The sequence below is a fragment of the Corvus brachyrhynchos genome, unplaced genomic scaffold (genome assembly GCF_000691975.1).
Source record: "Corvus brachyrhynchos isolate BGI_N302 unplaced genomic scaffold, ASM69197v1 scaffold101, whole genome shotgun sequence".
NCBI classification, from domain to species: Eukaryota; Metazoa; Chordata; class Aves; order Passeriformes; family Corvidae; genus Corvus; species Corvus brachyrhynchos.
In genome coordinates this window covers 21640931-21660495 of record NW_008237239.1, presented here as the reverse complement: position 1 = coordinate 21660495, position 19565 = coordinate 21640931, and the positions used below count along the sequence as shown (strand labels likewise).

Sequence of the window (19565 nt, the reverse complement as noted above, 5' to 3'; positions counted from 1 at the left end):
CCCAGCCCTGGGCACTCACAGCCAGGGCTGCAGCTGGTCTGAATGAATGGGAGCTGAGCCTGGGGCATGGTGGCACAGCCCTGGTGGGACCAGCAGTGGGATAGCCCCTTTCCAACCCCAGCAGAAGGGGTGTGAGGGGTGTGCTCCTCAGCAGTGCAGCTGCCCCTGCAGTTGCTCCCAGCACTCCTTGTCCCAGCAGCTGAGCATGGCCCAGCTGGACATGGGGGAAGGAGAGGACAGACCCCTTTTGTAAAGTTGATTCCAGACATACTGCCCTACACGTGCACCCTGAAAAGAGGAGCTGTTAAGGCTCAACTAATCAGAGCTGGGATGACACTGGGGATGAAGTGGCAAATTCAAGGTGGGAGCTGGTATTTAAGACACAGGAGTCAATTGCATTCCTATGGAAATGCTTGTTTGGGTCCTATTTTCCTCCCCTGCCCACTGTTACCTGATTCAGAGGCCCAGGAAGAACGTGCATTATTGCTTGCAGAAGAAGACAGCCAGAACTGATCAGGGCGGTGTCCTTCTCCACCCACAGGAGAACCCACTTTCATGCTCAGTTTTTCCTAAAGCCACTGCTGCCTCTTGGAGCTATAAACTTGCTTATCAGAGGGACTGACATGGCCCTGAAATGATAAGATCTGATTACTTGTTCTGTTAACATGCATAAGGCAGAGCGATGGTGATGATCCCATCCCTGAGATGAGGAGAAGAGATACAGAAGTAAAGTATTTCCCCACTGAACTCTTAGTCAGAGCAGGAGCTAATGCTCCACTGCTCCATTGTCTCCCTTTTCAATCAGGGATGTCCCTGTACTTGATTCCACAGAGGTGGGATGCAAGTGTCTTAGCAGAAACAGAAATATCTCCCTCTCTCAGCTGGCTTGTTGTGCCCTGGAGAAATGTCCTTCCCTCAGTCTCAGCAGGTGGAGTTAGTTTGATCTTTTCCTGTGGAACACACTTCCTTAGTCCAATGTTTACCTTTCCCATAACATCACTACCATGCTGACTCATGGCAAATTAAAGTTCAAGTATTATGCAGGAGGCTTAGAAATGTCCTCCCTGAGACCTGGGAGCTGGCTCCAGTCTGAAGATGGCTGCAGTTCAGGCCTCTTCCAGCCATGATGCTGACTGTAAAAATAAATCCTGTTGGTTAAAGTAAGAGCATACCTTGGATACCCCTTCAGGTTTCTGAGACACCTAGGTCAAAGCTGGTAAAGCTGGGTGTGGGATCATTTTGTTTGAGTGGAAGCTCAGATTCATCATTCAGATGACATCTGATGATGGGATTTTAAGCAAGTACACACATTTCATAGGGCTTCTAATAGGCTGCCTCTACTGACAGCTTAAAAGCTGCCAGTAAGCTTTAAAGTCCAGCACAAGGAGTGGTCACCATACATGACTCACTCCAGCCCCAAAGCCCTACTTTATCCACAGGTGATGTACCAGCTCTTGCAGTGATGGAGAAATGCTGCTGCCCAGGGTGACTCTCAGAGCATCCTGCCTTTGTAATGTGGGACAGGGATGGGGAATATAGAACTGAATTAACTCACTTTAAGAGATGATGGGCACAGTATGGACTCAGCAAACTCTGGTTTCATGCAAATCCATGGCTGTAGCTGCTGCTGGTGTGTGTGTGCATGATGGTGGGAGAAGCTTTCTGCTTACCAGCTCCTCCTGCCCCTTAATCCTGCAGCATCTCCTGCTTGCTGCATGGCTGTGGGATTTGCTGGCCCTCAGAGAAGAGTTGGTGTCCAGACTGGACTGGATTTGGGATTGATAAAGGAGAAGATCAAGGAGCAAATCCACTACCTATTGCGACTTCAGAGGCAGATAAAATAAAAGCACACTCTCCCTTCCTCCAACAAGGAGTCAGCTGAGAATTGTGCTTTTCTCCTGCAAACAAAACCTCTTTCCTCTGCCATCTCGATGCTGCTTCAGTTTGCAAAGAAAGGCTGCTAATGTGCTCACCCATTGACAGAGCAGACTTGAAGAATAGTTTATGGCACCTACTGTACTCTCTACTCAGAGATGTAAAACAATTTTCACTGTAGCTACTGAGCAGGGCTTGGCTAGTACAGCCATGTCCAGAAATATCCAGCAAGAAAAAAAAAAAAGACACTATTAAAAACACTCACACACAAGCCAGGAAACATCTTATTATAGATCTTGGTTTGAAGAAGGGAAATTAAAAACCCATACCCACACTCAGCATATGCCCAGCTATATTTGTCTGATCCATTTATTATCTTAGCCAATGCAATTTCAGTGTTGCACTACTCCAGCCTTTCACGCTAAAAAAAACAACAACAGCCCAGTGCACAAGATGCCATCGCTGCTTTACAGCTGTGGCCTATCCTGTTTCTCTGAACATTTGCTGATCCGGCATCAGCACAATACGGAGGGAAGAGGAGGGTGGGGGTTCAGATCTGCCTGGAAGATGTGGATCACAGCAAAGCAAAGCTCTTCCTGTATTTATAGACGTGCTCCGTCGGAAGCGCAGCAATTTGTTTGTGCGCTGATCTCTAACATTGTGGTGGAGAAGGCATCACTTTGACTGGGATCCTTCACTAATGATGTACCTCATGCATGCATTTTCCAGGCTGTGGAATTGCAAATCCAAGCTCTGGCAAGGCCACGGCATGCATACAGAGTTAAATATGCAATGGAAAACATTACAGCTCGGTTAGTTATTGCTCCCATAGTGCAAAGACTGGAAATCGATGCTGCAAGTACTTTATGAAGCAGTAGGAAGCTCTTGGCGCTGGATTAAAGCAGTGTGCATGCTCATGGGTAAGAGTGGAAGAAACATAGCCATGCTGTAGGCTGAGGTTCTCCAAAGCCACCTGCGGGTGTAGCCATGCCAAAATCACTGGCGAGCCCGCTGCCTCCATGGGAGAGGTGCCACGGGATGCTCCATAGCATTCCAGTGCAATGGTGCTGTACCCGTGCCCCTAAGGCAGGTTTGCACCAGCTCCTCTTGCACAGAACGGACACCAAAATATCACAAATTCAACGTGAGCTCAAGTGGTCTGTTGGCTGAAAGAACCAAAATAGTTTGGGTAGCTACTTCTGAGTCCTTGATGCAGCAAACTTATACGGGGCTCTGCAACACTCGCTTTTATTAATAGCCTGGATGTCCTGAGCATTTTTCTTTTTCAGTTCTCACGAGTTATTTTCACTGTACAGCCTCCCATGATCACTCAGTTTTGGGAGCTGATTGGACCAACTCGTGGGACAAATCCCCACAGATGAAAAAAACCCAAACCAACGCACACCCAGAGAACCAAGAGTGTTTCTATAAAAAGTTAGGAACATGTGCGTGGTATTGTGGGTACAAACAAGACTCGGCACGTATCTCTCTGCCTTTCCTCTGCTGAAAAAGACTCATTTGGGTACGTGGGGCTTTATGTAAAGGAGATGCTGGCCATGCATCATGTGCCACTCTTGGTGGTACCTGTCCCCTGAGTAGCCCATCCTGTGCAAGCACTCAAGCATTACCCGACAAGGGTAAGGGAATTACATTTCCCTGCTAGCTCTCCTGTTTGTAAAGCAGTGCTAGGGATCAGATCTGCCTGTGACTTGCTTTTGCATGAAAACCTGCCCTCTTTTAGTACTTTGAACATCCTAGGAAAGACTATTGTGCAGGGGCAGAAAGTCCTCACAGACACAATGAGTGCCGGATGGGTGGGGAAAAGCCTTTGGGGCAAATGCTTCACTTAATTCCCACAGCCTGTCTAGGCAGAGATGTCAGGTTGTACAGCCACAGCAGTGATGTGGAACACCCACAGCAACATCTTGGTCCTGTAGAAATCAATAGCAAAACCCTCCTGAATCCTGGACTGATGCCAGGCCATGAGAAGAGCAAATTGTGCAGAAAAAGCCAGAGTTAGAGAAAAGCTACCAGGAGAAAAGGAATCAGTGCTCTGCAGGAGCTTCCAAAGGCCTTTAGGGTTTGTTTCCTCCAACAATGAGGTATCAAGGGAGCTTGCAGGATGGATTTAAGCCACTACGGTGGGACTTGGACAAATCAGGATCTCCATGAAGATCCAACGCAGACTATTGGGGGCACAGCAAAACACGTGCTCAGGTCTCTGGGGATATTAACTCCTTAACTCACTGTGCAGGTAGTACTGCACGACCACAATGACTGCAGACCATTTTCCCCTCCCACATTCAGGTCCTGTTCTGGATTATGATCACTCACTGAATGAGAACTCTGGATTTTATTTTACGCCCCTCTGTGTGCCTTTTTATTGTGCCATAGCCAGGCTCTGCTCTGAAGACACTTCTATTCATATTTTCAGGAGTTTTGTTTGATCTTTGTCTGCATATTAACAGGACGAGCACTAACAGCACAGGAGGACATTCTTCTTGCCTCCAGCTCAGGTATTTGGACAGACTTGCCAGCTGCCAAAGTCTAACACAGTCCCTGGCTTGGACTTGCTTAAAGCATATAAAATCTTCTGGGAACTTCTCAGTAAAATCCATTTGAGCATATGCAAATTACTTTCTTGCCCTCCAAGGTTTGATACAGCCTAACCTAGAGGTACTGGGCTGGCAAACAGACTGGGTCCCAACATATTTTATAATTCCCAGCAGTATGAGTATTAGAGCTACTCTAGAAAAAGCTGGCCAGAATTTTAACTGGGGAAAAACACTGCATTTTCACCCCCTCTATTTTTGGAAATGTCTGAACATCTCTAAATAAAAGAATAAAAAAATTAGCTGGAGGTAGAATCTGCCAAGGTGAGATATATCAGGCTGAGGCTGAAGCAAATGGGAAGCACGTGATGGTCGCTGCATGGATCACAGCTCAGCTCTGCTGTACCGGAGATAGGGACCCCATGCCAGCACCTCCAAAGCTGCAGTGGATCCTGCCATCACAGCTGAGACATGGGGAAGGGCCCTCCACATTTCAGCATTGAGCCCGTGGGCAAGTAGTACACCTGGTGTGATGTAGTCAGGAAAAGTAGTGCAGAAAGCAGATCTGTCTGCTGCCCAAGCTGCCAGACTGTGCTTTCCCCCCAACAGATACACCCACAGACCATCTCTGCATCCTACATGTGATGTATGTTCCTCTGGAAGAATGACAGAGGGACCTGACCTACAGCAACGCCCAAAGCTGATGCTGTTGAAAAGACAGGGAGTTGGAAGATATTTTCTCCACAGCCACTGACAATATGGATATTTTAGCACCACCCCTGCACATAGATAAGATAAAAATAACATTTCTATAAATGCACCACTATATTCTGACGTCGCACAAGACTCCCAGTAAAATCACTCGAAAACAACTTACTATTTATCTCAATAAAGCAAGCTGGTCTCTAGTTTTTCCTTGTCTCTTCTCGCTAAGAAAAAGCCCCTGGAGGATGACTATTTTGATAAATTGCATAACAAATTACATTTCAGGGCTGTACATCTCCATCGCAGAGCATGGATGCAGTGTAAGGCCACCTGTTTACTATAGCTATTTTGGGACACGGTGGACAGCCCTGGCTTTCTCAGAATCCATCAGCAGTCAGTGTTTGTTCCCAAGCATGCACACATACACCCATCACTGCACGCCTCTCGTTGACCCCGTGTTCCCACATATTCCCCCCAAACATTCCCCTTCACACCAGCGGATAACCAGGAAGATGTTCCACTTGAGAAGGTCTGATAGCAAAAGGAAAGAATTCAACTCCTCCCCATGGTGGGCTTCCAGCTTTGATCTCCTGGATAGCCACTGCATCTGGTGACCATCTGTGGTTAAAAATGGCTTCCCAGGAAGAAATGCTCAGGCTCAGAACGGGGAGGTCAGTTATTTTTAACCGAAACCCATTCCACCTTGGTGCCTCAGGAAAACAAGCACGTTCAGCAGAGCTGGTCCTTCAGAGCCAGCGAGTGCTATCGCCACGTAATGTTGCTTTTGGCAAACAAACCAGTATCACCTACTTGCCCGGGCTCATCCACTTACAGCATGGCTGCCAAGGGAAAACAGGATGAAGAAAGGATGACACATTACTAATCTCTAACCATGCATGTTCAAAGTGCAAATGGAAAGAATGAGCACCCTTGACACCACACTCCCCTTGTTTATCACCGGAATAACTGGAGCCCTGGATGTGACTGGGCAACTTTCCCCTGAGCATGAGTATGCCTCTGTCCTAAGGAGAGGGTCAAAGGGTGAACTGTGACTCCAGACCTCTTCAGCTACAGAGCTTCTGAGCTGGAATCTCACTTCTGAGAAGTCAGTCATGCAGTGGCAGGGATACAGGGACACTAAAACTGGGCCATGTCAGACCAACAGCTCCCACTGCAAGGCAACAGAGAGCAAGGGCTCAGTGTCTGGCCTGCCTACTGCTCAAGAAAATCTAACAAAGCAAAACCAGGAACCCATAGAATCAAAACACTTGCCTCCTCCTCTCTTCATCCTGCCCATTTGTCATGGGCAAATGGGAAAAAAGGGGAAGAATGGCCCCATCTGCATCTCTCTGTCCTGGTCAACACCCCACCTCATCCTTGGGACCATGCAGCTGGGACATTGCTTTGCATTTTGCCATCACACGCCTTGTGCAGTGTAAACTCTGCAAATCTTGACTTTGCAGTGCCGGGATGTGCGTCTGCGCTGAGTCAGGGCTGTGCTCTGACTGACAGCCCCCTGCTCCAGGAGCCTCCCAGGGCTTCGGTGGGGGAAGTTCTGGAAGCAAGGATGTTATGTAAGTGGATAGCTATTTTTGTCTGAAGTTTGGTTCTGTACTCTGCAAGACTAAAAATACCCGCACACAAAGCTAAAGAACGTGTTTCTCCATGCCCCTGCTCCCGTCATCCTCTTCCTGGTGGTGGCACCTGGTATTATGTGCATTGCAAAGAGCAAGGCTTCTCCTTTGTCACCTGCCTCCTCCCCCTCTGCCTTCGTCATCCCCTGAGCCCACAGTCCAGCACTCCGGACTCCACAAGGACTTCCACCACAAGGATATGTGAGCAGAAAGTAAGACTGCCTTAAGGTGCCCACAGGCAACTGCTGTAGCTCTGAGGCCACATGCATCTGGGGCAGCTCTCACCTGCCAGCTGCAAAGTCCTTTTAGCAAAGCAATCACATTATTACCCCCAAATTATGAGGAAGAAGGGTGTCCTGGCAGGCAGGTGAGGGCAGCACAAGAGGCTGTGAGCTCCTGGGAGAGGAAAGGCAGCTATGTGACTGACAGCTGCTTCGTTTTAGCAGAAGCCAGTGCGAGAAGGAAGCAAGTCCCCCACACGTCCATACTCCAGTCTCAGAGCAGCACATACAGATGACCTGGTAATGCTGCACCATGACTTCTCTTCTCTGCCCAAAACTTTCTGAATGATCTTGGGTGAGTGTCTTAGGGACAGATCCACAGAGGTCTGCAGGAAGGCCTTTGGGAGATGGCCCAACAGCAAAAGTCTGCTTGTCTTGGTTCCTCCCCCTGTAAGATTCAGATATCAGCATAGCCCCACTTCACCCAGTATCAAAATCATACTTTTCTTGCTGGCCAGGAAGTGGTCAAGGGCCTGGGAGCAGAAGCCAGGTGTAGCTCAGACACAAACTAAGCCTTTTATTCTGCTCCATGAAACTTCTTTAACTGAATAAATCACACCTGCCACAATTTTGATGCTTTGAAAAAAATCCCACTGAACTTCTAGGAGATTGTCTACTGTTAGTTGAAGACTTCAGACAGTCAAATGATACTTGCTAATTCTGGTACTATCCCTGGGCCCAGACATCTGTCCCTGCTGGCAGGTCTAATGAGGACTTTGGTCTGCTCAAGAAACAGTTATTCATCATCAGATCTCTTTGCCCCTTATGTAAATGCTCTGCTTCATGTCAGAAGAAAGGGGAGGAAAAAAAAGTCTATAAATAAAAAGTCAGCAGCTATTTTTGGAAAAGAATTTTCTTCCTGGTGTATGTGTCTGCGTGTGTGTAAACAGTTGTCTTCTGCATTTTTGTCAGCTTATCTTGTATCTTAAACAAATACCAAAGGGCATTTTCTTTAGATTTTATTTTATTTTTATCTCTTTTTTTATGGCCTGGGTGTCTTTATCAGTCTCTCTGAAGGACTCATTCTGGAGTCACGTTCTCCAAGCACCACCACATATCCACGTGGTGCCCACTGTGGTAACTGAGCTGCAACTGATGCTCAAGGCAAAGTCTGGCCCTTGGAGTGCCCTTGGCAGGGCTTGTGAAGACATCATTACCTACAGCTTTCTACCTGTATATTTATACCTGCTTATTGCAGATATAATTTCACCCGCCACCGTGCTGAGGGGGTGCACCTGAGACTGGTTTTTGGCTGCAGGGAAGTGCTCCCTGCACCAGCCCCCTGCCCATCAGCGTCCTCTGAAGCACAGCACTGCCACTGCCTCTTTCCAGAACGAATAGGTGGGGAGAGACATCGCTTAGGTGCCCCCAGAGCAAGCTGGAATAGCCTGCCCTGAGCTTGCAGGAGAGGGCTGGGCTGAAGGGATTTCAAAGGAAATGAGGTGGCTGCCATTTCAGATGGATGGGTACTTTGGGGAGGGGAGCAGGTAGGATATACATAAAATGAAAAGCAACTTTAGGAGAAGAAACGAGCTGCTAATGGCAATGGAAAAGCTCTCCACAAGACACAGCAGCCTTATGCGTGCTGATAAGAGATAGGGTTGAGTGGAACATCACATTCCTGGACCATTCATAGCTCTCCTTCCTATGAAAGCAACAAGCTCTGGGGCTGATAACAAAGGAATGTCAATGCAGAGCTGAAAAAAACCCCGCCAACCCTCATGTGTGCTGCTTTAAATATTCCCAGGTACTCGGGACAGAAAGAACAAAATTACTCAAATGCTGGAGTTGCCAAGACAATAGCGAGCACATTAAGGGGTTAAAAAAAGTGATTGTCCTTGTCCCCAACCTCTTGCTGCCAGCATCAGAGACACAAGTTTGTATAGACCTCAGATCCAACACACACGTGATGCCACTTCCTGCAAAGAATCATCAAATAAATAATAACTTCTAAACTATTTAGCTGAATTCCCATCCTGTTGAAGTCAGAGTTCTGTCACTGCACTAAGAAGGGCCAGAAATGAAGTGGTTATATGTGGCAGAGGGGACACTTCAGTGCAACCCAACCTCCCAATCAAACTCAGTACCCGATGAGAGCCTGTCAGCTCATCCTTCTTGCAGTGCAAGAACTCAGTGTTTCCTTGATCCAGTTACCCAAAGACTCTTGAAGGTCTTATGCCAGCATGGAGAATATGTTGAGTACTGACACCCACAGGTCCTGACTCCCTTGCTCTCAGAGTTTCATAGATTCTTTCAAAGGCCAAAAAAAAAACCAAAACAGAGAACAGGACTGAAGATACTTGGTTTTTCTCCCTTCTCTACTTTTATGCTTTGAGCTATCATGGGAAGGTTTTCAGGGTGGGTTCCTGTGTGTCCAGGCTCCTAGCCCAACACATCCATGCCCTGATCTTGGGAGGCAAATGCCCATGCTACAAGTGCAGTCACACAGGGGCCACATGTTCTGCATATCTCTGAAAAAAATCAGGCCAGTGAAATCTCAGTTTTATCAGTTATAAACTGTGATTCCCAAAACCTCTTCCCCAGATCCTGAATACAGACCTTTGCCTGAATTTGGCTTTCCTTGCTCAACACCACCTACCACACTGGGAAGTGGGAAAAGGCACAGCTTTTTGATCTTTATGGTGGCAGAAAACGTTCCAGAGAGCCCACTGCCACTTGGCTCCTCTGGTTAACCCCCTGTTGTCAGGGCCACAGGATGCTTTTAGCTGGGCTCCTTCACCACACCATGCAGGAAACTCAGGGCTGCTTCCACCCAGAGCTGGCTTTGGAAACGAGTGCCTGTGCTCACTCTGCTGCAGGCACCAAGCTCTCTGTGCACCAGCTTGGTGGGAAAGTAGGTATCAGAAATCAAACAAACAACTCCTCCCCCAATTTCCAGGGCTGCACTGTGAGTGCACATTCACATGATCTGGGCAAACCCAGAACTGAGGTGTCTCGACTTCTGTGGGGGTTAGGGCCAAAGGCTGGACTCAGCTCACACACTGAAGTCAGTGTGGTTTTGTGGGTGCAAGCTAGACTGGAACTTCAGTCTGGTGGTTTGAGGAGGATGGCACAACTTAGCTTTGATTTGAAAAGGAAAGAGAAACAAAGTAAAAGGTGCCATTCCTCTGCAGATCTCAAAGTCTCTACTATTTCTGCTGCAGTGGGCTGCTTTCCCCAGTTGACAAGGCACTAGAGATTGTTTCCACCAGTTAGCTGCTCTTGTGGGGCATGAGAACTTCCTATCCTGTTGAATAGTTGGTTCATCTCTCTTTGCTAGGATTCCCTCTCCCCACAAAGGTGTTCCATAAGGATGAAGCCAAAGCTTTAGACTTTGTGTGATATCAAACCAGCTTTTCTGTACTCACTCATCTTGCAACCACAGTTTGGATCTCTGCTCTGAGTTCTGTCTGGGTAGGGACTTCCTACTCCTGTTTACTCATCTGAAGCATCTCCAGGCAGCTGAGTGTTGCAGCCACCCACTCAGCCTTACAGAACAAGCATATTTCATCCCAGTTTCAACGGTGTTTTCTGGATTTCCTTTGCTGCTAAAGGCAAAACAAGTTCCATCTCACCCAAGCAGAATTACTGCAATGTGGAGAAGAAAAATAAGGGAGGCAGAGAGGACCTTCAAGCAGGAGGAAGGTTTCCAGCAAGGAAGCATAGCAATGATGATGTAGTGCAGCACCCAGCCAAACACTGCCTGCTCCCCACAGCTGCCCCAGGACCCACTCTGTGGCTTCAGCTAGAGCCACCCCAAACTATTGTGATGGTTTCACCCCACCATCGTTTATCCACACTCTGCCACCAGATAAGATGACAGGTATCTCTCACCACCTTGATTTTCTCCTGTTCATTAACTGCATCATTTCTTTTCAGTCACTGCCTGAAGTCTTAGTAGGTTCTCGAGGGAGCACTGGGGAGGCAGGAGGGTCTGGCAGGTTGGGCAGACTCTGCCCAATGCCTTGCCACTCATTGTTGCCTTGGTGTCACTAGTGGCAGAAAATGTGAAACCTACATTTGCCCTAATGCTTTCCCAGGCAGTGCAATCCCTTCTAATTTTGGTTTTGCTGTTCCTGGCTCACACCCCTGCAGGGGTCTTGCAGCAGTGCCAGCATATCCATATGCCAGTGTCACATTTTAGCCTGCCAGTGGTGCCCACTTTGTATTTCTCTGTGCCAGTGAAGGGTCTTCAACAAAAGGCACGCTTGTCACCCATGGCCAGCAGTCAGTATCACCCAGGAGCTGCCCCATCACCAGCTGGGACCATCCAGGTGCTGAGACTGCTGTTGGGAAAGCCAAGCCAAGGAGTGACTGAACAACCGTGTCCCACACACAGTGTGGAAATGATGCCTCGAGTAATCCTGGGAGTGAACAATCCCAAACAGTTCTTCTCCTGCCTGACTCCACAGAGAGCGAGGAGGATTGAGTTCCCCCCAACACCTTTTCCAGCAGCAACATCTTTACTTTAGCTGGATTCAAGGAGGCCAGTTAGACCACGGAGTGGGATGAGACCAAGTCTCCACCACACAATTTCATGCCTCAAAGTAGCCTTCAAATACGAACTCAGACGTTTTGTCCCCAGGCCAGAAGGACATCAGATGCCAATATCTTCAGATTCCATGATAAAATCCTTTCCCATCTGGCCTCCTCTTCTGTGGGCTTCAGAGAAGGACTGAAATCATTTGATGGTTTTCTGAAGTTTCCTGGTTGCAGTTCTCCTGGTAATGATAATAGTTCAGTGGCCTCGTTCACACTGCCCAGGGGTACAAATACACCTTGAGCAGCTCTCCCAAGGAATTTCTTTAATGAATGGTAGTTGTTGTGTTTTCTTCTGTTGCAGCTTCAGGTGACATCTGAATTAGCAACTAAAAATTAAGAATTCAAGAGGATTTCTAGTATCTGGGGTGCCACTTACACTAGGGACACAGCTGAGCTGGCTGACTGGCAGGTGAATTATTGCAGAATTAATTTTAGTGTCCCATCTCTGTCCTGTGCTGTGACAGCAACCTTTTAGAAGGTGGAGTCAAGCTTTGACATATGAAATCCATCTCCAGAGAGCCCTCAAAGGACAATGAAAAGCTTGCTCCAAAAATATCCTTCATAATCTTTAGGAACAAGAGGAAATTCAATTTTCCAAAGGTGGGGTGTTTTGTTGGTTTTTTTTATTTTGTTGTTTTTGGGGGTTTTTTTCTGTCATAAGGTACAATACAGAAAAGCAAGGGAATATTTCAGAGCCTCACTTCCTGTTACTCATATACTGCAAACTGTCTTCAGCACAAAGGGCTGAATATTCCCAAAACCTAAATGAAAAAAGTAATTCTTCCATGATTCCATATTTGTCCTTTGTTTGTTTTATCTGAATCTACTTTCTCCTCAGACAAAGAGACTCCTTCATACCTGCACACATCCACACTGCAGCCTATCTAAGGTACCATTTAGACCAACATGTTTTACTTCCAGCTCAGCAGAAAACACAGCTGCAGAGGCAGGATTTTCTCCAGATGTGCTGACATGACCAGGACAGGGGGTGCAGGGAATTGCTGCAGTCCAAATTGCCATAAGCACCACTGCAGTGCCAAGCCTGAGCCTCACCCCAGGCTACCATCAGGGTTCCCTAATCAGCCTAGTTCACGGCTAAATGAGTTCCTTCTCTTTGCAGATATTTCTGGGCAGTGATTGTTGCCTATTCAGGTAAAGGTTTCCAATGAATTCTTTTAAGGCCACTCCTTTTCCTTACTTAATCCCTGGTTTTCCTTCTTCAGAAGTAAAAACTCTCAGGGGGCACAAAAGCATTGGGACATTTCCCTTTTCCAGTGCGCACGAGCACTCGGAGGCAGAAAACACTGCCCGGCAGCGTCTCTGCAGAGCCCTGATCCCTCTTCTCCCAGCATCCCCAACCCCGCAGCCATCCCGCACCCGGAGGAGAAGGCAGCTGGCTGAGCTGCCACTTCCCTCTCTCCCAGCCCAAGTGACCTTAGTGTGAAGAAATGTTTTCCTGGTATTCAACCTACATTTCCCCTCGCCCAGTTTATCCCATTGTTTCTACTTAACCCTTCCTCAACAGCCTCATCACCCTGAGAAGCTCTGACTGTGTGTAGCTGCCATGCACATTTCTGACATGATTTGGGGTAAAGTAAGTCAGGTTAGCAACATACATGGTGCCCCAACAGACAGGCGTGTGTTCCTATGCCTTTCACATGTCCCTTATTTCCGGTCTTGACTTACCCTGTGACTTTCTGTTGGAAATAATCAACAAGAAATGTAACATCAGTGGATCAAACCTATGGAGGCGAGCCCCTTGCCCACAAGGAACGAAATCCACATCCCCTTGGAGCTTTCTGCAGGATTTCTTTCTGCTTGGTTTGTTTGACCCACAGCTGCTCCTTCTCACATGCAATATTCCCCACTGGAGGTGTACATGAAAGGAATCAAGACACCAGCACAGCCTCTGCATTGGACACAGAGAGTTCAGAAAGGGACAGTGGATGCAGAAGGGTTGTGTTTGGAGCTGGCAGTTCCAAGGTGGATCCCTGCAAACCCTTCTGGGAACAGAGGTTATTGCTGCTGGTGTGGGGCAGTCTGAAGCCAGCTGGGACACAAAAAGCATGGTTGTAACTCTTTAAAGAGACATAAATAACCCTTTAAAGACATAATTTATCTGGAGGGTATTAACAGAGAAGGTATTGGGATATTACAAAGCACCTTTGTGCTGTGTCTGACTACTGCTACCCACAAAAGCAAAACCTGTTACTAGCAGATTTCCTGGAAATCACTTTGAGCTTTTTCATGTTTTCTGTGAATTTCCATTACTCCCTCCAAATACAAAACGTTTCTTTAAAAATACCTGAGATTAACAGAGAAACATTACAGAATGTTTCTTTAAGAGTTTAAGAACCACTTAAAGTCCCTCTGCCCTGTGATCTTCTTTAACCCTTTAATGCTTGTCACACTCTCCAGAGTGCATTTCATGTCGGTGCCCTTAACAAGGGCACGTGAGATAGTACCTTTATCCTGCCAGATCTCCCCCAGGCTTCCTTCCCAACCATTTACTGCCTTTCAGCCATTCAGTTATGTCCCAGGAGCTATCTCCTTGGTCCCAACACTTCTCTTTACTACTGAATCAACCACAAGCAGAGCATTTCTTCAGCAAAACATGGTCCAAATTGGGCCTGTGCAAAGTTTTTACCTTTGTACAAGCCTGGGGATTCATTAGCAGATTTTCAGGACTTGAGGATGCTCAAAGCACTGTTAAAGGGTTAACGCTGAGACTGTTTTCAGACAGTGAAAGGTCTGGCTACAACTTCTCTTTGTTTCCCTGTTCCTTCTCCCTTTCCCACCTTCCCTCCTGCTGCTTCTTTTATGGGTATGTCTTTACTGTGCCTCAAAAAAAAAAATTGCCCCTTGACGGCCTTGTTTTCCCTTGACTGCTTGGGGCTATCAGAGATCCAGTCAGAGGGCGGCTTTTGTAATAAGGAAAGCTTCTTCCAGGCAGAGGAAGACACTGGCTGGGGCTTCTATATCCACAGCCTTTCTATTTCTGGCTCTCCCTTTTCACAGGGCTTTGTTTGCTAAATGCTGCTCTCCCCCAGGGGACATTAGTGAGCATACTTACCTCAGAAACAGAACAAACAGAAAAGCCCCCAACGACTCTGGCGCAGCCCACCCCAAAGAAAAGGGGCTTTGCATCTTACCTCTCTGCCTTTTCCACTTTCAGCAGGCTAATTAATAGGAATGCCTTAGCAGCTTAAATCCTGCTCTATGGATTTCAATTTGCCTCTTGAGGTGGAAAGTAAAAAGTAATCCTATTTTCAATATAGACAGGGGTAGGCTGTGCAGAGCCCAAAGCAGTCCGAGAAAGGTCACTGCAATAATGAGATGCACAGGCTCAGAGAGCCCCAAGGAGCTCGGGGGAGCTGGCATCAGATGTTAAGGCAAACCTAAGGGCCCCAACCCTTCCTCTGATCGCTCATAGAAGGATTTCAGCCCATGACATCGGCTCACAGCCCTCCCAACCCCAGCATCAGAGATGTGACTGCTGCCTGCACCCACAGGCTAGGTTGGGCATCCCTTCCCTTCCCTCCTGCCTTATCCTGTGCAGCACAGCCGGGTATTGGCACCACCAGCAGCACACACACACATGGAATTCAGTGATCTGAATTCCTCAAGCCCTTTACCATCCCGGTGTGTTCCAGGCCCTTCAGCTCAGTCAGAGCATTGCCAGGATGCCCTGCTCAGCAGCTGCCAGCCCCATTATCTCACCCTGGCTACAGCCGTGCTTTGCATGGGTTTAGTGGCTTTGCCATCTCTCATCTTCCCAGTTCAGCAAGTTTCTGAATGCCAGGCTTTCCCCATGCCTGTCTCACACACAGTACAAGCATCCTGAAGGCACCACCAGTTCAATTTTACAGTACATTGTAGCATGGTGATCTGTTCTAAAAGCAGGGGAGTTTAGCTAGAGCAGGATCAAGCATCCAGCTCAACACCAGATTTTGAGGCAATGCTTGAAGTTCCTTGTCACAGTGCCTAAAACACATAGGATGGGTAAAGCATTGCAGTCTCTCAAGATCTGCACAGGAAAATGCAGATCTGGATCTAACTCCTCTTCTTCCTGAACCTTTTTCCTAAAAGTTTTCATCAGTCTTCCTGCAAAAGCTCTGTTTAGTCCAGTCTTATCAGTGAAGCACACAGTTAGCTGCTTTCCCATCTTCTGAGGGTCCCAAAGCTCCCTCCTGGAGGTTTTCCATCAGTGGCTGTTTTGAACATTTTTTTCTGATGTCTCTTGAAACAAGCCAGTGTTCAAGCACGGCCTGTCTGACACCTATCCCGAGGTCAAGCCAATAATTGCACTCCTTGCCCAGAGCCGCTGAGGCAGTCACAGTTTGCACCAACCTTTCAGCATTTCCACCGCCTCCAGCTGAGTGCAGCCTGACTTGGGAAGTTTACACTTTGTCACTGTTGACGCCTGCAAAGTCACCAAAAGCATATGCCACCTCCCCAGCCCTCTCCTGAATAGCAAATGCTTTTGATACTTCTCCCTTCCTGAATTTCATACAACTGGTCCCTCAGCCAGAAATTCTCTAACCTTGAATGCAAATTTCTCCAGGGTCTGACAGCAACATTTTGATAAGGTATTGATAACAAGTGTGTAATGGTTTGCATCTACACGTGAGGCCACCCTGTTCCCAGGAGGGCACCGTCAGGGAGTTGGTTGTAGTCTTGGATGGTTCTCCAGGCTCCCAGCTACCACCACCAAGGATTGATCTGCCCATGGGAAGGTACTCTCATTCACTTCTTGTCTTGCCAGTCCAGCCAGTTACTGCTTTTTGATATCCAGCCCATCTCTTCAGTTCTTTTGAGTTGAGCACTCCCATTTTCTCACCTGGCACCAAGCAGATGAGAAAACACTTGTGTGCTCAAGTCACAAGTGCACACCTCTATCAGCTGGTCTAATTGCAGCCTGGTAATTTCCAATGGGGCAACCTTCTCAGAGAGGAATCAAGTCCTTTTAACTTGACAGGAACCACTGAGCAGCTCTGCCAGAGCAACAATATTCCCCCACTGCTGGCCTGGATGAACACTGTGAACCCAGAGGTGAAGGACTTTCATAGCCCATTACCCAGCCTCCTGAGCCATGCAGTTCCCAGCTGCCACACAGAAGTTCAGTCCCTGCTCTCTTTCTCCTTCAATCTCAGCTTGCAAACAGAGTGTGAAAACACATTTCCTCATCTTTGAGTGTTTTTTTTTTTTTTATTTCCTTCTCAGCATATCTGCTCCTAGCCCATCACCTTGAGGTGCAGGGAAGAAGACAGTCAGCATTTCAGGAGAGGTCATGTTTAACCTTGTGCATGACAGAAGCTGGAAACATGCATTATCAGTAGCACTAGGGCATGAAGCTGAGAATAAGTAGTGTTGTAACTTGGACACTTCAGACACAGCCACGGGAAGATGCAGTGATGTGTTCTTTTATCTCAGCCTAACTCCCAGAGGGTCGCTATCATACGAACTGCTTGCTAAAAACCAGATACACCTTCAGCCTCACACAAGTTGCAAGTTCAAACCCTTCTCCCCCAGTTAAAATAATGATTAGAGATGGTTACTGGAAATGTCAGAAAGCCTGGATCCTGTCTTGAAACTGCAAGCTTGGTGACCCTCCTGACTACCTACACATGCAAGGGAAGCCTGGCAGGTCCTGCGTGCCAAGGCAGAAAATCATAAAATGATTTAGGTTAGAAAAGGCCTTTAAGATGATCCAGCCCAACCATTAAACCAGCACTGCCAAGTCCACCACTAAGCCATGTCCCTAGGTGCCACATCTACGTATCTTTTAAATGCCCCCTGGGAGGGTGACTGACCACTTTCCTGGGCAGCCTGTACAGGGCTTGACAATCCTTTTGGTAAAGAAATTTTCCCTAATATCCAATCTGAACCTCCTCTGGTGCAACTGGAGACCATTTCCTCCTGTCCTATTGCTGGTTACCTGGACACACTCCAGCACCTCAGTGTCTTTCTTGAGAGTGAGGGGCCCAAAAACTGAACAGAGGATTTGAGGAGTGGCCTTACATCCTTCCCCTACCAGCAGCACAGCGGCATCTTATGGGTGTTTCCACCAACAGATACCAGCACAATTTGCAGATGAAAGTAGCATGTTGTCATCACTACTGCACTTTTTGGAGAGTGGCAAGGCTGAGGTTAAAGAATAGCAATGAAAATGAGACAGAAGTACATAAGATGGTCAGGAAAGTGAAGCAAAGTTTTGTCTGCTGTTACCAGCTCAGGTCAGGATGTCCCCATTGTCAGTGAAAGCCCCTAGAAATGGGTCTTCAAAGGGCTGCCTAAAAGTGTCCAAGATGCCAGGCTGGTGCTTACCAAAGCTACTTTCTTCCTCCATGTGAAATTTCCCATTTTTACTTACATTTAGCTGCTCAGGACAAACTCCAGGAAATACCAGCTAAAACTGTGCTAAAACATGTCAATAGCACAAAGGGAGGAACACGTTTCCCTGTCCCCAGCTCTCTGAACTCTTTTCCTAACCTGGCAAAGACTAAAGTAATTCAGACAGTGATGGAGAGACTCCATTTGGGTGGAGGCAAGACCTGCCATGCTGTCAGGTAGGATATGACTACAACTCCATAGTCCATTCACGGACCCAGAGCCTGGATGTGCATCAGTCTTCAGGGAAACTTTGAGGTTTGATGGGTCCCTGAGCTAGGAAGTCAACCTATGTCTTCCAGGAAAGCATCATTGTGTCTCTCTTCCCCCAGAGGGGACACTCATCCGTGCACACTGGAACACCTCTCTTGCAATTGTCTTTTCTAAGCATCTCTATCGAGCCCCTTCCCAGCCCAAACACCTTCTGATAAAGTCAACACCAAAGATTTAGCTCTGGCCACAGCACGGTTCCTGCCTTTATACCAGAGGCCAGTGCTGCAGGTAATACCTCACTTCCAGCACCAAGAGATTTATTACAGCACAAAGACTGGGAGATGGCACCTGCTGCAAAGAGCTCAGTCTAACAGGTAGAGATCCATGATCCTCATTCAGACAGGAAGCCAGCCAAAGCCTGGGGGACAGCAGGATTTTCCTGGGAAGGCTATGGCTCTCCTCAGTACCATGTGATACCCTGCTGTACCACCTCTCTTCTGTGCCTGCTCAGCACCACTGACCCACACAGTGTTGTCTCTGCACCACTGAGCAGCACGTGCCTGGCGCAAATTAATCTTCTGATGTCCAAAATCCAGCACTGTCACATGACTCCTGGACTGCAGGAGGAGGAGCAGCAGGTCTCAGTGACTGGAGCCTCATTTAAATGCTGCATGCCCACTCTCAGGAGCTGAAAACACACCAAATATGAAGGACGAGCAGAGGGAGCAAGGGGATTACTCGGGAAGCTCAGGGCAGCTAAAGCAAGCAGGTGTGAAAGTTTTGCTTTGGTAGAGGTCCTGCAATCTGGCTGACACATCCAAACTCTCCACCTGGTGTGCATCCTCACTTGGATCAACACCCCTACAGGGTACTTCCTAATGGTCTATTGATTTCAACAGATGTCCCAGTAAATGTGTTAGAGAGGGAACAACACCCCAGCAGCAACTGCAAGTTCATGTGCTAATGCCCCCCTGTCTGGTGCAAAAGGGAAAATGAGTTTGGAGAGGGTAAGTTCTTAACAGGTGAAGGGGATATTTGCAATTCTGGCAACAAGCAGCCTACCTCAGAGCAGGGGCAACGGGGGCAGGCACAGCACAGCCTCCCCTGTGATCTGACCTCAAAACCAGGGTCACCTCCTTGTTCACCTTCCCAAGGCTCCTGCCACCCTCCTGACATATCTCCATCCTTGGAGGAAACATCACTTGCCAGGCCCAGCCCTGTCAGGGCAAGGCACATCCCAAAATCCACCTGCCAGCTCCAGGTAGGGGACGACCTCCTGGTGACCATGGTCCTGTCAAAGCACCAGGCCTGGGGAACACAGTGTGGGGCAAAGCAGCTTGGCCACATGAGGAGGAGTGTGGCAGGCAGCTTTC

At 47.8% G+C, this 19565-nt stretch overlaps 1 long non-coding RNA gene across 2 annotated transcripts in view; it reads right to left on the bottom strand.

Annotated features, from left to right (window-relative positions):
* LOC108445633 overlaps positions 1-19565 on the bottom strand; it is a 26192-nt gene that overhangs the window by 5562 nt on the left and 1065 nt on the right. Inside the window, exon 1 of one of the 2 annotated variants that reach the window (XR_001860578.1) lies at positions 452-1091. The exons of the other annotated variant lie outside the window; for it this stretch is intronic. This is a non-coding gene — a long non-coding RNA (uncharacterized LOC108445633). Of the gene's footprint in view, positions 1-451; positions 1092-19565 lie in introns of those variants that run through there. 2 annotated transcript variants of the gene reach the window in all.